We start from the raw sequence: 8,396 nt of genomic DNA, 5'->3' as shown, positions 1-8,396 counted from the left end.
TAAATTGTATGTTTATTTTTTTTAACTTAAATTAATTATTTAATACTTTTAAAGTTATTTAAGTTTTTTTAAGTATGTTTTAGTTAATTATAGTTATAATTTCTTTAATTTTAAATTACTTTTAAGACATTTAAAAAAATTCGATATTTTGACTAACTATATATATTTTTTCGATATTTTTCATTCAACATTTTTGTACTTACCTGTTTGGAGATAGGACTTCGATATTTTTGCTATCTATATTTTTACTTCGATATTTTTAGTATTCTATATTTTTGTATTCTATATTTTGTCAGTGATCCGGTCTGCAGACTGCCAATGAAGGTCTGCCGGGCCGTACTATGAGTACCAGGAGATTAGGGTGTAGGTATTTTTCCTCATGATTCACTCTCTACAACCCTGGTGTAGTCTTTCATTATTAGAAAAAGAGGGGGTCTTATAATATGCATTTACCCTTTACTAGTCGATTATATGTTTAGATACCTGTAAGTTGTCGTTCAAGGTATATGTTATTATTCAAGAATATCCTCCAGGGTATGTTATGTTCTAAAAACAAAAGGACTGTATATGATATTGCCACTAGGTTCCCTAAAAGTGTTCAAGGCTCAATGTACAACCCAAAATGCTCTATTAGTGGTAGTGTGGTCGAGGAGAGGAGCCGTAGGTCTAAAACAGAGGAGTATAAGACATTTATTGCTCAACCTTGATCAATAATAGACACATGACTCAAAAAGGAGATCCACACCAATTTTGAAAAAAATACTTTGTATTTTACTTTAGGAATGAGATCTTCACAATCAGATTTTTTTAAATAAAAATACTTTTCACCTTCAAAAATCAAAACGTGGAATATTTTGAGAAAAGTTCAGAGTCATCTTACGGGAAAACAATATTGCGATTAAATAGGTTAAACAGGTAAGTACCACACTTACAGTTCCAGTCTTCAGTACCGAAGGTCAGCAAGGGCAAAGGGTCAGGTGAGTATCAAAAATACACCACCAGCGGCACAGGAGCAGCTGGGTGCAGAAGTCAAAGTCGGAGTTCAGCCCAATGCGTTTCATTGGATACTGGGCATGCCTGGTGCAACACTGCTTACAGGTAAGTAGATCGGTTGCAGTAGCCAAGCTTTGGGGTTTAGCACAAGCACCGATGGAGGCCCAAAATAGCACCAAACATACATCCCCAGAGGCACAGGGGGGCCAGGTGCAGGGCACCACTTCAGCGTCAGGCGCCTAATGCTTCTGATTTTAACCTTTGTTTAAAAACGAGTATTTTATTTTATGTGTTTTAAACTGAGAATACAAAAAAGCATCTGTTTCACTCACCTGCACAACTGTACATGAATTTGATGCTGTAGTCGGGCGGGAATCTACTTCCTGGTCCTCTTGCATGCCACTGAGAGCTCACATCTTGGGTAGTACACGCTCTAGTTTTCGTGGCTGCAGGCAACATAAAAATGTGCGCTGTGCGGTCGCAGGCGCCTTGAGGGGTTTTGTTCTCTTACGCTCCTGTTCCTCTTATTTAGCTGCTATTTTTGCACATCTCTGCCTCTGATTTTACTCTTTTTGTTTCAAAACTAATATTTTGTTTTATGTGTTTTAAACTGAGAATACAAACGAGCATTTGTTTTAATCAATCAACCAATCATTTGTAAAGCGCACTACATACCCGCTAGGGTCTCAAGGCTCTGGGGGGGGGGGGGGGTGCTATTGATCGAACAGCCAGGTCTTGAGTATCCTCCTGAAGGTCAGCAGGTCTTGGGTTTGTCGTAGGCTCAGTGGGAGGGTGTTTCATGTCTTGGCGGCAAGGTGGGAGAAGGATCTCCTACCGGTGGTTGTTCTTCAGATGCGCGGGACGGTGGTGAGTGAGAGGTTGGCGGAGCGTAGCTGGCGGTTGGGGATGTAGAAGGAGAGCCATCTGTTGAGGTAGGCTGGGCCGGTCTTGTGAAGTGCCTTGTGTGCGTGGGTAAGGTGCTTGAAGGATATCCTCTTGTTGACGGGGAGCCAGTGAACGTTTTTCAGGTAGGGGTGATGTGGCCGTGGCGTGGTATGTTGAGGATCAGTCATGCCGAGGTGTTTTGGATGCGTTGTAGTCGTTTGATAAGCTTGGTCTGGGCTCCCGCGTAGAGGGCGTTTCCATAGCCGAGTCTGCTGCTGACGAGTGCATGGGTGACTGTCTTTCTTGTATCTGTCGGGATCCATCTGTAGATCTTGTGGAGCATGCGGAGGGTGTTGAAGCAGGAGGAGGAGACGGCGTTGACTTGCTTAGTCAGTGAGAGCGTTGAGACGAGGATGATTCCCAGGTTGCGTGCATGGTCGGTGGGTGTTGGGGCTGCCCCCAGTGCCGTCGGCCTCCAGGAGTCGTCCCAGGCTGCCGGACTGGGAACCAAAACCGGCCCTGCCAAAGTGCTCGGCCGGCCCCCCACCCCCGGGGGTGGCTCTGTCCGGAGTTAAGAGCATGCAGAGTGCTGGCATCGTAGTGGCGGCGGTCGTCGTGGTGGATGCGGGGGCCAGGGGTTCTGGTGCTGGGCGCAGTCCAGGCGCGGACAGGCGCAGACGGGCTTGCCTTCGGCGCAGCCCGCAGCAGTCGGCATATATGGGGAGGTGGGAGGGAGGAGCAGCTGGGAGGTGGGAGGCGGGGGCAGCGAATGGGAAGTGGGAAGTCAGGGGGGAGTGCCGCAGGGGACGCAGCGGCGAGGGCGGTGAGGGACAACGAAGGTAACAGAAGTAAAAAAGGGGCACCGAAAAGAGGGAAAAACGACTGGCACTGGGGGGCAGAAGGGCACAAAAAAATGAGTGGAACAGAGGGTAGAAGGGCACAAAAAACGAGTGGAACAGAAGGCAAAAGGGGCACAAAAACGAGGGAAAAGTGAGTGGCACAGAAGGCAAAAAGGGCATAGAAATACCCGAAAAACAAGTGGCACAGAGGCAAAATACAGAATACAGAAATACAGGGACAGCTAAGAACAGAAGGCAGAACGGGGGAAGCGAGGTGAACAGAAGGGAAAACCAGGTAGGGACACGGGGCAGCGAGGGGTACAGAAGGAAAGACCGGGCAGAGAGAGCAAGGGGACAGCGAGGGGAACAGAGGGAAGAAAAAGGGGCATGGACCACGTACAGGCCGCGGGGGAAGACAGACAACAGCAGTCACAGACACAACAATGAAAATACAGGCAATACAATAAAAGCAATAAAGCGGAGGATGAACAAACCTACCTACGGCCTACCACTGACCACCAGGGATGAGGCGCAGGTGGTAGCTGCGGGTGGTGGAGGGCCTCGAACTTCCTCAGCAGAAGCAGCGGCAGCTGGGACAGAGAGACACAGGCGGTGCTGTACGGAGGGGAAGCGACCTACCTTGTAGGCTCAAGGGTCGAGGGTCAAGGGTACACACCTGCACAACTGTAAATGAATTTGATGAGGTAGTCGGGAGGGAATATATTTCCTGGTCCCCTTGCACACCACTGAGATCCGCCATCTTGGGTAGTATGCACTCTAGTTTTCGTGGCTGCAGGGAACATAAAAATGCACGCTGCCAAAGACGCGCCTAAGGCAAGCCCGTCTGCGCCCGTCAGCGTCCCGGAAGCGGCCAGTCAAGCTGCCCGACGGGCCCCGGTTTGTTGGGCTGATTGCGCTATAATAGTGACTTTCTGTTTAGTCTACTTGCACTCCCCTGCAACCATCCTGGTATTGGTGATTTGTCTGTATGTAACATTCTTACTTGCGGGACATCTCATTTTAAGCTTGCTGTGGGGTCGCTCACCTCGGCTCCTACTAGCACCTCATGTAAGAGGCCTATGAAGGTCCCCACTATATTGGCCGACCTGATTAATGCCCGTTCTCTCAGGAAGCACTATCTGTATGTTTTTGACCATCTTGTTGACAGACCTGTGGACCTTCTGTTCATCACAGAGATATGGCTTGATGCCACGTCCGATCCCATTGTCACCCTGGCCACGCCAGAGGGCTACAAGATTGCGAGAGTGGATCGCCCAGAGGGAAGAGGGGGCGGAGTGGCTATTATCTACAGTAACAAGTGGGACTTGCATAGGGGAGATATCACCACATAGGGGGATTGTGAAGCATTTGACTTTAGCATTCGCTTCTCGGCCCATTTCAACCTGGGGGGCTCACTGATTTACAGGCCTCCCAGCTCAGCTGGGTTCTTTCTTCAGTCATTTGGTGATTCTGTGCCCCTCTGGCTCTCCGATTTCCCAATTATATTATTTTAGGAGACCTTAATATTCATCTTGACGAGGTAGAGGCCAGGGATTTTTCTGACTTTTTGGATATTTGCCATCTCGCTCAACTCTCCCAGTGCATAAGTAGTCCCACCGACCAAGCGCAATACATTCTGGTTCCCATATGCATCAACTTTTCCATTGAGGTAGAAGACCCTTGTCCGATCCCCTGGTCTGACCATTTCCTAACCTATTTCTCATGAGCAATCCTCAAAGCTGACCCCCCGGCAAGCCGCCACCGTAAACCTGCTTTTAGCAAAATTGATCTGCTTGCGTTCAATCAGGCATTGGGTGCCTCCAGGCCTGCCCTCCTGGATGATCTTGAGGGCGGCATCGCTAGATTTACAGACTGGGTGACCAGGGCTGTGGACACGTTAGCTCCATCTAATCCTTCCAGGCTTTCCAAGGAGTCTCCTTCTAAGCCTTGGTTTACCCCGAAACTTAAAATGCTCAAGCATGTTTGTAAAGTTCTGGAACGGAGGTGGCGCCGCAGCGACTTTTCCCCAGCAGCTAAGCTTCAACTTAGGTGCAAACAAAAGACCTACATTGAGGCCATAGTCCAGGCTAAAAGATGCTTTTACTCATTGATTATGCTCCTCATCTCAGCTTCTAGCTCTGGTCCCCAACTTTAAATACCAGAGGTTAGGTGGCAGCTCTCTTTCCCGGAAAGCGGCTGTGGCCTGGAATGCCCTTCCCTTTGTTCTTCGGAACACTAGGGAGCCTCTGGCTTTTATAAAGCTCCGGAAAACTAATCTCTTTGCCTAGGCTTAATTTTCCCTTTGCTCTTTGGTACACTAGGGAGCCTCTGACTTTTAGAAAGCTCCTCAAAACTCATCTCTTTGCCTCTGCTTCATTTTCCACCCCTCGTTGGCTCTGTGCCGGGACACTCCTGAGTATCTGTGTGCGTTATAAAATAAAATAATATAACAATGGAGTTTCTTCTTTTGACAAACCGGCTGTAGGCATCACTCCAGGGATTGCAGGATGGAGACCAATGACAGCAGAGGTAAGTAGAGGTGTAGGGGGGTCGTAAGGGCAGGAAGGATCCTACCGTAATGAATTAATGACCTTGAAAGACTTAGAATAGGGAAATTAGAGGTCAAAGGTCAACAGACATGATCCCCCAAAACCAATGAAACCAATGAAAATGCAAGTGTTTTTCAAGACAATTACAATAAAGCAACACTACTAACAAATGACCCAAGGGTAGTGCAATAACGACAGGGAACACTTAAACTAGTATAATTAGAGGTCAAAGGTCAAAAAACATAACCTCCTCCAAAACAGTAACTGAACAGGATGTAAGTACTCCTCATGACAATTTCAATAATGCCTCACTTGTAACAAATGATCTAACAGTAATGGAACAATGATCATGAAACACATAGAATAATGAAAATAGAGGTCAAAGGTCAAACCACATGACCCCCATACCATTTTAACCAAGAAAATGTAAGTACTTTTAATGACAATTCAAACCCTGCAATACTTGTAAAAAATGATCTAGCCATAATTGAATAAACATCTTGCAATAAGTGCAAATAGGGGTCAAAGGTTAAATATTATGAACTCTCCAACAATTTGAACAATTACTTTTTACTACTTTTATTGACAAGTCCAATAATACCACACTTGCTGAAATTAATCCAAGGGTAACAAAATAAAAACTAAAAAAGGTTAAAAAAAAGTGTATTAAAAGGTCAAAGGTCACATTATTTTAACCTCTTAAAAAATGTGACTAGTTGACTAGTGAGATCAGGCAATGAATTTTCCAATGATACCTCGCTTTGCATAAACAATTTCACTGTTACAAAGATACATCCTTTGCACACTTCCAGGAGCGACCATTTGGGATCAATGGTCAAGGACTGTGACCTTCAAGAGACTATGCATGAAATCACCTATTCACAAAATATGCATCACTATGGTGCATAAAAATCAGAAAATACATTTCGAGATGTTGAACACATCTCCAATAACAAGATTGAGAGTATTATATGAAAAACAACAAACGAAACAGCATGTCGGCCATTTTGTAGTACGTAAAGTGCTGTCAAAATCAGCAAAAATATGTGTTTCCATGTCTTTACTTACAGGTGTCTCTGAAACATCCATTTTACTACTGTGAATGAATTCTGCCAAGCTTATAACTTTTCAGTCTGCACAAGAATAGACACATGTAAAAAATGTATGTGCCGTTTATCCATGTCACAGTAAGACAGATAGCCATAAAAATACAAGAAAAAAAGAATCAAAATAATAAATATTTCTGTGTATCTGCATTTCGAAAACACAATTTTTGTTATTACCCTACCAACGCAATCATTTACACTTATCATTTTCACAGTCACCTATCTGCCATCTTGAATTGTGTCATGTGACTTCAGGATTTTTTATAAATGTATCTTTTATATATAAATTGATAGTACAAGAAGTTCTGCAACCGAAAATATGTAGTTCCCGAATATTATAATCATAATTACACAAATTTCAGCATGTTTAAGCAAAGCACTTCAAAAAAGTCATTAAATGGCTGGCACTGAAGGATTTTTAATGGGCACTAATAGGGTTAAAAAGACTTCAAACAAATCTATGATGCAAGGGGTTAAATTTGTGCAGTAAGATAAAACCTTAATGAAGCAGCTTTGTGACTATTAGGAAAGTTTCTTTCATGTGCAAAGTAATTGTAATGTGCAGTCTGTGCTGCAGTAAACTGTGCTTTTCTATGTCCATTTTGCTCCGCTGTGGTAATAAAATGGAGTCTGGACTTTACACTGTAGTAATAAATGTGTCAATGTGTGTTTGTTTAAACAGCTGGCAAAAATAATTTGTGTTAATGGCCCATATATGCACACATACCTATAACCTTGTCAGATTAAGAAAGTGGCACTTCCCCAGCAATTCCATTTCACAGTTCATTTCTTTTAAAGACAATAAAACATGTAACAAAGCTACTGACACCCAGCTTTTTCCTCCCACTACAGGGCTTAAGGCCTGATTTAGAGTTTGGAGGACAGGTTACTCAGTCTGAAAGGTGACGGATATTCCTCCTACCTTATTACAAGCCCCATCGGATATAATGCACTTGTAATGATGCGGACAGGCTATCTGTCAGGTTTGTGACGCAGTAGTCTAGCCTCTCAAACTGTAAATAAGGGCTGAATCAGGAATCATTAGTCCTGTTTTTTTCATTTTCAAATACCACCTTGAAAGTGCATGATGTCCTTATTCCTAATGAAGTTTGTTACATCACTTTGAGCGTCAGGCAAGTGGGCTAATTTCATTTACCACAGAAGGGTCTTAACCCCTTCCTTGTGCGGGTAATTCCCCTGCTGTGCTAAGGGCGGGGGGGCGTGCGCACCGCCCTCATGCTCATGACGAGCTGAGCTTGTCATGAGGCACAGCGCTCGTGTGCTCACCACACCCATTCCCGTAGAACGCTCAGCACAGCAGGGGAATTATCCCCGCGTGTGAGCGTTCCACGGCTCATTACGAGCTGAGCTCGTCATGAGCATCGATGAGCTTAAACAACATTATAACATAACATAACATGTATTTTTAATGCGCACGTTGACCCCTAAAGGGGCATCTTGGTGCTGAATAACAGATGTTTATTACTACCCAACTCAATGGTACTCCTTTTATCGACCTCAGAAAGGATGAAAGGCTGAGTGGACCCACCGGGAATTGAACCTGCGACCATGAGGTCGAGCACATTATATTGGCCCATCACTTGACTCTTCTAGACCTGCTGTATGCACAGTTGGTTTCTTCATCTAACCAGAAGGTTAGATTACCTTGGAAATAAATATGCACGGATGCCAACCATAAGCTACGGGCTATCGCTCTCCCTCATATATGTTTATGGCAGAGAGAGAGAGAGAGAGAACAATAACAAAACTATTCTTTCCTAAAATGTTACACATGTGGGTCTAGTCTGCATTGTATGAGACCTCTCCATAAAAAAAGAAAAATATATCTGTTCTTTGCATTGTGGTTATGGGTGTGGGACTTGAAAGTATTTGTTTTGTTCTTCTGGGATGCACAGTCAGTGCAGCTGAGGAGTAGGGAGCTGGCATCCCAATTATAGAAGTGTTTCACTACCCAACAAGGTGGGGGGGGGGGCCATTATCGGAATCCATTTTTCATTGAGTCT

Source organism: Lissotriton vulgaris, chromosome 5, assembly GCF_964263255.1.
Source record: "Lissotriton vulgaris chromosome 5, aLisVul1.2, whole genome shotgun sequence".
NCBI classification, from domain to species: domain Eukaryota; kingdom Metazoa; phylum Chordata; class Amphibia; order Caudata; family Salamandridae; genus Lissotriton; species Lissotriton vulgaris.
This window is presented reverse-complemented; position numbering follows the sequence as displayed.